The following is a 10,338-nucleotide window of genomic DNA, read 5'->3' on the forward strand; positions in this document are numbered from 1 at the left end:
AGAGTACATTCTGTCAGTCTTATCTTCTTTATTTTAACAAAGGCAAAATAAAATGCTACCTTGGACATCATCACTATAGCAACTAACCTGAGTTATGAATGGATGAAAACTTCAATATATACAGGCAGACCTCCATTTTGAAAATACCCTCATTACAAATGTCAAAAATTGAATGGAGAATGGTAAACATTCCTTCTCACTCTTTGCCAACTGACCACTTGGGGATGGAAATTCCACCACTATCAGTGGCATCCATCTGCCACTTTTTACCTGATGTAGTGAGGAAGATATTGAGGGGCAAGGGGCTAACTAGATGGAACATAACTTTCACTTTTGTAAGAAGAAAACATAAACCCTTCATAATTTTCAAATAATTAAGCACTAGAAGAAAGTCCTTAATTAGCCCTGAGACTAATTAAGAAAATCCTAAGAAAGTCCTTAAGCACCTTAATTCTGTCCGCTTTGGCTTCATCTTTTCTTGAGGTTCTGAAATTCTGATTACGTCTGCAGCCATCCAGTCTCCAGGGATATGTTGCCACTTCTTATTTCACATTTTGGTCCAACCATGAATACATTAATCTCCTTGACTTCCCATAACAGAACTGAAACAGGCTGACATTTTTCAGCAAATTTGTATCAACAGCTTGTTCAAGTTTCGAGGTTTTTTATTCAATGCTCGTTGAAATTGGTCTCCATTTTTAACTTAATTCTTAAGACAGAATCAAAGATATTATATGCCACATCAGCATGTTACTGAATGAAATCTGGATTTTTTTAAAAAAAGCCAAAAAACAATGACAGTTGGTTTCATGTTGGGAGACAGAGGGCAAAGAAATATGAGACATGATGCTAACCATGTACTCTATCCTCCTGAGGAAGTATTTTAAACTCATATTTATTGGTTTCCTTTATCTCTGCTTCTTGACTAATTGCCTGCTCATCTTCTGGGACTTCCCAAACTGATCTAAGAATCCACCTTGTGCTAACCCCAAACTAAAGCAAAGTACCTTGAATTTAAAACTCATTCTTCCTCAAAATTCCCAGGCCCTCTGAGAGTACTCCAACTCAGTTCTTCTTCCTGAGTACAAGGCTAGCAGAGATTATTGACCCACCAAAAAATAGTACCACTCTTTTATTTGTTTGCTTGGGTAAAGAATTCATCCCAGCTTCTTTCATCTCACTGACTTGCTCCTGTAAGATCTACAGCAAAGCAAAAAATGGCCTTATCTAGCACAGAGCAATAATTACCCAAATCACTTTCATTTAATAAAAATTAATTGGAAGATCATTAACTACTGGAGCCATCAACTGTCCTAATTTGCCACAGACTGAGGGGTGTCTTCAGACCCATGGACATGGGACTTTCCGTGCTAAAACTAGGGCAGTCCCTGGGATAGTTCCTGGCAAGCAAAACTGTTGGTCATTCTTTTCCTAAGCAATAATGAGGGAAGATGAAAGCAAAAGCAGACATGAAAATCTCTCCAAGCTGTGAAAAAAGAGTGGTAGCAACAGCAGTACTTTCCCTTCTCCTCCATCAGTGAGAGCACTCGGAATTGTATCAGCTGGAGATTAGCCAGGTAAGGTTTCAAACTGACTTTTGTACTATGACAGTCATGCTGGGGTCCTGTTTAGCTTCCAATTTGACATCAAGAATGGGAGGAATAATGCAGATTTTTTAAGAGAGAGAGAGAAAAGCAGAGACTTTATACTGCATTATTTAGGTAAATAAATCTAAAATATTTATCTTTTTTCAAAGTATTTGTATTTCCACTGAATTATTTGGTTTTACAATTCATGAATGCCCCCACTCTTTGAAAATTATTCTTTGTATTAAATCAAACTTCTCAGTGTTAGAATGCATCACCTTATTAATAAAAATGCTAACGAATCCCAAAACATTTTAAAATCATTTTAATGCAGTTACAATAGCTTGAGATTGACACCTGATGATTTAAAGTCTTCAGTAGACCCCCCCATCATTGTCCTTTTTTTTTTTTTTACCTGCAGTGCTCCTATGGACTATGTGTTAAATTATATTTAATTACTTACTTACTGGTCTTTTATTATATTTAACAGATGTTTACTGGTACCTACTATGTATCTGGTAATGTTTTAACCACAAATGTTAGACTTTCTATTCTCAAGCAGTTTGCATTTTCAATCTCCTATCGCTAATTTATTTCTACCACCCCATACCCCAATAAATAAACAAAAAGGCAAAAAAGCAACAATAAAAGTATTCTTTATGTGTAAAAAATTATATAATCTATATTATTTACAAGTAGACATCTTTATGGCATACACGACTGCAGATGTGACTCTCCTGGAAGTCGAGAAGCACACTGAAAATGATTCATATTCATGTCACATGGGAAGTGATTCATTATATGATATCTACAATGATTCAGAGGAGGAAAATAAATCTTCACTACCTATAAGTGATAAAGCTTATTTCAACTTTTATCAGGCATAGTCATTAAAGACCTAGATTTCGTCAATGTCTGAACTAGTTCCTGAAAATGAATAAAATGCTTTTGGAAGGTGCAATTGCCTCTAATTTAATATCTCTATGTATGACAATAGGGGGTGCTAACTAATGTTAGAGAATGATTACTAACATCTGCATTTGGGACCAAATTGAGTTTCTCAGAAACAGACTCTAGATTTGGAGTTTTGCATGCGGGAGGTATATTGAGGTATGCAGCAAAGCCTCAACGAAGGGATGAGGGAAGCAGGAATTGTCAGAGGGAAAGTTGAACCATGATGGAATTCCAAAGGAGGCTTTAGCCAAACCCCAAAGGTAACTCTGGAGCTAGGATAGCCTTTCATAGTTGTCCTGAATTGAGTGAGACAAGGGAGCCAGGGTGTTGTTTCCCTCATGAATCACTCATTAAATGTGGGCTTCCCCATATACAGGGGAAAGGTATACCTTAAGCAATGGCAGCTTCTTTTGGCTTGGGGCAGTTATGAGGAGGGACTCACTTGTGAGCTGTCAACAACAAAACCCTGGCTGTGGCAAAATTAGTGTTTCAGTCCTGAAGGAGGAATCTAGGTGATGCAACTAGAGCACCTGCAACTACAGCACCTACAACCACAGCACCCAGAACATCCACTCAAAGTCAGGACACCTAGCAGCTAGTTTGATGAAAGTCCCATCTCAGGTGCAATGTCAGACCTTCACAAAGCAGCTCAGGCTTGGATTGGCATCCTAGAATGATAAAGTCATGTAACTGCATCACTTCTCTCTGCCCTCTATCTTAGCCCTAGGCAGGTCAGTTTCTCAATTCTCGATGGAATTCCTCTAATAGTATTCTAGTCTTCCTATACTTTCTCCATACTTCAATATAATTGATCACCTGAAGTATAAAACCAATCATATTAATCACCTACCTGGGTACGGCAATGGAATATGGTTTCCTAATAATGGAAGGCCCTCGACAATAGCATTACAACTTAGCTTTTTCATATACTTGATGGTCCAGAGAAAACACGAGATTCACTATTTCCCTCCCATGCACAAGTATACCTTTTGGATTTACCTCTTTTTGTACTCCCGTTTCCCTGACATTGTGTTCTAGGGGTCAAATGCTATCTCCTCTTTTTCTTGCCTTCCATTCTTTTACTAAACTATTCAGGTCAAAGCCATTAGGTGGGCCAAGCACTGGGTGCTAGGATGGAGCAGAGCTACAGTAAAGTAGTCCAAGCAATGTGCCCAAAGCCAAGCAGGGTGAGAAGAGTGTCCCCATAATACAGGAAAGGACAGTCTAGCGTGGAGCATTAGAGACTAAGAAGGGTGAGGAAAAGGGTCCACCAGGGAAGGTGGTGGCCCAGCATGAGAAGTAAAGAAATAAGCCAGGTGAGCAGATTATCTGGGGGTGGGAAGGAGCTGAGATTTCTGAGCCTGATTAAGATCAGGAGGACAACACAGTCTTTTAGCTGAGTCGAAGTGGATACTTTGAGCACAGCTGCCCCACAGATCCCTGAATCGCTGCCTGTGGAAGCCTTGGCCTGCTTTGCAGCTTTCTCCCTTTGTCTCGTGATACACCAGCTGCCTGACTTACCTGATTCAGGAACCAGGAAAAGACAGTACAGTAATGAGGGGTCACAGAATATAAGTCAATGTGGAGCTGAGGAAAGGTAAGAAGCATGACCGGATGCTGAAGAGGAGAAATGCAAGCTTGTTTCCTGATGCTGTTGCGTCTCCACTGGAGGAAAACCACAAACACCAGGGCACTGTAAATTGGTTTATTGATGACATTGTCAAGACATAAATATCAACAATGTGAAGTCAGCTCCAAGCTACTCAAGCTGCCAGGAAACTACTTTCTAGAGAAAAACAGCCCCCACATAGACAACATAATCCAGGCTGGTTTGATTCCAAAATTTGTGTCCCTCTTGGACAGAATTGATTGTAGTCCCATTCAGTTTGAATCTGCTTGGGCACTCACTAACATTGCTTCAGGGACATCAGAACAAACCAAGGCTGTGGTAGATGGAGGTATCATCCCAGCATTCATTTCTCTGTTAGCATCTTCCCATGCTCACATCAGTGAACAAGCTGGATGGGCTCTAGGAAACTTGCAGGTGATTGTTCCACTTTCCGAGATTTGGTTATCAAGTACGGTGCAGTTGACCTACTGTTGGCTCTTCTTGCAGTTCCCGATCTGTCATCTTTAGCATGTGGTTACTTATGTAATCTCATCCGGACATTTTCAATCCTCTGCTGCAGCAAGAATCCTGCACCCCCATTAGATGCTGTTGAGCAGATCCTTCCTACCTTAGTTTGGCTCCTGCATCATGATGATCCAGAAGTGCTGGAAGATACCTGCTGGGCTATTTCTTACCTTATTGATGGTCCAAATGAACAAATTGACACAGTCATGAAAACAAGAGTTGTGCCCCAACTTGTGAAGCTTCTAGGAGCTTCTCAATTGCCAACTGTGACTCCTGCACTAAGAGCCATAGGGAATATTGTCTCTGGTACAGATGAACAGACTCAGGTTGTGTTTGATGCAGGAGCACTCGCTGTCTTTCCCAACCTGCTCACCAACTCCAACACTAACATTCAGAAGAAAGCTACGTAGACAATGTCAAACATCACAGCTGGCTGTCAGGACCAGATGCAGCAAGTTGTGAATCATGGATTAGTCCCATTCCTCATCAATGTTCTCTCTAAGGCAGATTTTAAGACATAAAAGGAAGCTATATGGGCCGTGACCAACTATATCAGTGGTGGAATAGTTGAACAGATTGTGTACCTCGTTTATTGTGGACTAATAGAACAATTGATGAACCTCTCAACTGCAAAAGATATCAAGATTATTCTGGTTTTCCTGGAGGCCAATTCAAATATCTTTCAGGCTTCTTGGAAACTAGGTGAAAGTGAGAAACTTAGTAGAATTATTGAAGAATGTGGAGGCTTAGACAAAATTTAAGTTCTACAAAACCATGAAAATGAGTCTGTGTAAGCTTTGTTAAGCTTAATTTAGAAGTATTTCTCTGTAGAGAAAGAGGAAGATCAAAATGTTGGGCCAGAAACTACCTCTGAAGGCTATACCTTCCAAGTTCAGGATGGGATTCCTGGGACCTTTAACTTTTGGATCATGTAGCTGAGGTATGAATTTGTTGTGTACTATATTTGGTATTCTGCCTTACTGTTTCTCTACTAAGAACTCTTTTAAAATGTGGTTTGTTATTGTAGCACTTTTTACACTGAAACTATACTTGAGCAGTTCCAACTATACATACTGCATGAAGCTTGTCCTCTGAATGGGTTTCTTATTTCTTTGTGGAATTGCATATCTTACAGTGTCCTGTAAATAAACATTAAAATCCACCCTTTACTTAAAAAAAAAAAAATCAGGAGGACTTCTGCATGGGGGAAAGTACATTGTGAAGTATTTGGAGCCCAAACATGGACCTCCATGCAAGGGGTCATCCCCATGCAGGGTGTCAGAAAATAAACATGGTGAAAGAGAGTCAAAACTGGAAGGCAGTAAGCTGTCTCAGAACATCAGAGCATGAGAGGAGTGAGTAGGGCTGTCGCAGCAGAGTACAGGGTTTAAGAACCCAAGCATTTGAAGAGGAATTCTGGTCATGCAGACAGCCCAGCTGAGGTATGTAAATCCAAGCAGGGTAAGGAGGGCTTCAGAACAGGGAGAAGCTTGTTAAAGGAGTGACTGACTGACTGACACCCAGCATAGTGTGTCATAGCCCAGGTGGGTTGCCTAGGTAGCAAACAAGTACAGCCTGTCAGAGCCTGAGAGAGAGGGGGAAAGGCTTCCACATGGAGGGAAAGAGGGAAAGGTGCATGAAGCCTGAGGCTGCAGGTGGAGGTTCAAGCAAGATGAGGAGGATGTCCACCCAGGGTAGGAAGAGGCAGCTCATGACTGGAGTCAGAGCCTGAGTGAAAGTGCAGTATGGAGCTCATGTCAGAATTTAAGCAGAATGAGAGGATCTGTGTTGGAGAGTGCAACAGTGGTGATGAGAAATTGGTTCACTGGGAAGTGTCTTCATCCATTCAGGCTGCTCTAACAAAATGCTGTAAACCACATGGCTCACAAACAACAGAAATTTATTTCTCATAGTTCTGAGAGCTGGGAAGTTCAAGATCAAGATGTGAGCAGATTTGGCATCTGGTGAGGACCTTCTTCCTGGTTCATGGGTAGCCATCCTTTCACTGTGTCCTCAGATGGCAGGAAGGACAAGGCGGCTCTCTGGGACCTCTTTTAAAAGGACACTAATCCAATAATTCACCAGGGTTTCACCTGTATGACCTCCCAAAGGCTCCAGCCCAGATACTACCGCATTGGGGTTTAGGTTTTAACATGAATTTGGGGGGAGATATAAATTTTGAGATGCATAGCAAGGGATTAAATCAAAACAGTATAGATAATGAGAGTTGCCATCAAGAAGAAACGTGTAAATAATGAAATAGAAAAATCTAAAATAAATCCTGTAGTGCTAGCTTGCGATTGGAGATCCTAGTGTGAATTCATGTATATAATTATGGATATAAATGTGAGTATAAATGCAGATGCAGTGGTCTTCCCCCCTTATCTGCAGGAAATATGTGAAATCATGGATAGTACCAAACCCTGTATATACTGGTTTTTCCTGTACATACATACCTATGATAAAGTTTAATTTATAAATCAAGCATAGTAAGAGATTAAGAACAACTAATAATAAAATAGAACAATTATAGCAATTTACAGTAATACGAATAAAACAAGGGTTCCCTGAACACAAGGACTGTGATGCCTATACCAGGACAGTAGATCTGGTAATCGAGACAGCTAGTAAGTGACCATCAGGTGGGTAGTATATACAGGGTGGATATGCTAGACAAAAAGATGAGTCACCTCCTAAGAGGGATAGTGCAGGGCAGTGTGCAACTTCATCAGGCTACTCAAAACAGTGTGCAATTTAAAACATATGAATTGTTATTTCTGGAATTTTCTATTTAATTATTTTCAGACTGCAGTTGACTGTGGGTAACAGAAACCTCAAAAAGCAAAACCAAACATAAGGGGAGACTTATCTTTGTAAAGATATATATGTAAAACACAGTATACACAGTATATACACATGTGTGTATACATGTACACACATGTATACACACATATATACACATGTGTGTACATGTATATGCAAATATGTAGCTCTGTCCACTTAGATAGCCTGAGAACACCAATAGTAATGGGCATACCTGATGTTCATTCCTTATTTTTGAATGTCACTCTCCAATGAAGCAAACTAGGAATTCTTAAAGATAGGTCTAAATCCAAAGTGAGTCAGAAATAGATGAACTTAGAATATCTTGTCCCAGAAAGTAAGAAGTATTCAAAGAATGATGAGTCAAGACCAAAAGATGTAGAAGTCAGATTGAAGAAGCTCCAATCAGAAAAATTTAGGATTATATGAGCACCAAAATGAAACAATTCAATTAGAAAATGAACAAAAGATATAAATATACATTTCACCAAAGAGGATATACAGATGGCAAATAAACACATAAAAGTCATTCAACATTGTTAGCCATTAAGAAAAAGCAAATTAAAACCACAATGAGATATTATTGTATGCCTATGAGAATGGCCAAAATAAAAAATAGTGATAACAGTAAATGTTGATGAGAATGTAGAGAAACAGAATATCTCATACATTGCTAGTTGGGATGCAAAATGGTACAGTTGTTCTAGAAAATAGTTTGGCAGTTCCTTTAAAAACTAAAAATGGACTCACCATATGACCTAGAAATTGCATTAGTAGACATTATAGAGAAATTAAAACTTAGGTTCATACAAAAACCTCTATATAAATGGTCATAGCAGCTTTATTTATAAATATGCTCAAACCAAACATAACCCAATGTCCTTCAGGGAGTGTCTTAGTTCATTTGTGCTGCTATAACAAAATCTGACTGGATAATTGATTAACATATATGTGTGTGTGAGATGACCTCTCGCTGCATCCTCACTTGGCAGAAGGCAGGACAAAAAGGACAATAAGGGAACCTGATCCCATCCCTGAGGAAAGAGCCCTCATGACCTAATCACCTCCCAAAGGCCCTACCTCTTAATACCATCACCTTAAAGTTTAAATTCCAACCTATGAATTTTGGAGAGACACATGCATTCAAACACTAGCAGTGGGTAAGTGATTACAGTGTGCTACATTCATGCCGTAAACTATTCCTCAACAATAAAATGAAAAAATTATAGACACATGCAACAACTTGGGATCCATCTCAAGGGAAGTATGCTGCATAAAAAGCCAATCTCACAAAGTTACATACATTATTATTCCATTCATATGGTGTTCTTGAAATAATATTATAGAAATTGAAATTAAATTAGTGGTTGCTAAGGGTTTGGATTTCGGGGTAGAGGATGTAGGGGTAGTTATAAAGGGGTAATTCAAGGGAGCCAAGTTTAATGGAACAGTTCTGTGTCTTGATTGCATTCATGGTTATATGAAGTTACACAAGTAATACGATGTAGATAACTATACACACATGTAAAATTGAGGAAAACTGAGCAAGCTTTGTGAATTGTACTAATGTCACTTTCCAGTTTGGATCTTGCAGTATATTTATGTAAGATGTTACCACTAAGGAAAACTGGATGAAGGATACACAGGGCCTCCCTATATATTTGTAATTTCCTTTGAATCTCTCTCTTTTTTTTTAATTGTACTTTGGGCTCTGTGGTACATGTGTACATCCTTCATCCTGCAAGATTGTTGCATAGGTACATAGATGCCATGGTAGTTTGCTGTCTCCATCCTCCCCACCTACATCAGGCATTTCTACCGGTGTTATCCCTCCCCATCCTCCCCGCCCCCCACTGTCCCTCCTCTCCCTTCCCCTCCACCCCCAACCTATCCCTGTGAGTGTTGTTCCCTTCCCTGTGCCCAAGTATTCTCATCGTTCATCACCTGCCTGCGAGTGAAAACATGTGGTGTTTGGTTTTCTGTTCTTGTGTCAGTTTGCTGAGAATGATGGTTTCCAGATTCATCCATGTCTCTACAAAGGACACAAACTTGTCATTTTTTATGGCTGCATAGTATTCCATGGTGTAGATGCGCTACATTTTCTTCATCCAGCCTATCATTGATGGGCATTTGGATTGGTTCCAGGTCTTTGCTATCATAAACAGCAACAGCACCACAATGAACATACATGTGCATGTGTCTACAATAGAATGATTTACAATCTTTTGAGTATATACCCAGTAATGGGATTGCTGAGTTGAAAGGAATTTCTATTTCTAGATCCTTGAGGAATCACCACAGTCTTTCATAATGGTTGAACTAATTTACACTCCCACCAGCAGTGTGAAAGTGTTCCTTTTTCTCCACATCCTCTCTAGCATCTGTTGTCTCCAGATTTTTTAATGATTGCCATTCTGGTGTGAGTTGGTATCTCAATGTGGTTTTAATTTGCATTTCTTTAATGACCAATCATGATGAGCATTTTTTCATATGTTTGTTGGCCACATATATGTCTTCTTTTGAAAAGTGTCTGTCGATATCCTTTGCCTACTTTTGAATGGGTTTGTTGTTTTTTTTCTTGTAAATCTGCTTTAGTTCTTTGTAGATTCTGGGTATCAGCCCTTTGTCAGATGGGTAGATTGCAAAAATTTTTTCCCATTCTGTTGGTTGCTGGTTCACTCTAATGATTGTTTCTTTTGCTGTGCTGAAGCTCTTAAGTTTAATTAGATCCCATTTATCTATTTTGTCTTTTGTTGCCATTGCTTTTGGTGTTTTAGTCATGAAGTCCTTGCCTGTGCCTGTATCCTGAATGGTGTTGCCTAGGTTGACTTCTAGGGTTTT

At 39.5% G+C, this 10,338-nt stretch overlaps 1 pseudogene; it reads left to right on the forward strand.

The window, feature by feature from the left end:
* Window positions 1–1,451: 1,451 nt before the first annotated feature.
* LOC105713262 (importin subunit alpha-1-like) lies at window positions 1,452–5,376 on the forward strand (annotated as a pseudogene).
* The last annotated feature ends 4,962 nt before the right edge of the window (window positions 5,377–10,338 follow it).

Source organism: Aotus nancymaae, unplaced genomic scaffold (genome assembly GCF_030222135.1).
Source record: "Aotus nancymaae isolate 86718 unplaced genomic scaffold, 86718_ANA_hifiasm-v0.15.2.pri h1tg000006l, whole genome shotgun sequence".
Classification (NCBI taxonomy): Eukaryota; Metazoa; Chordata; class Mammalia; order Primates; family Aotidae; genus Aotus; species Aotus nancymaae.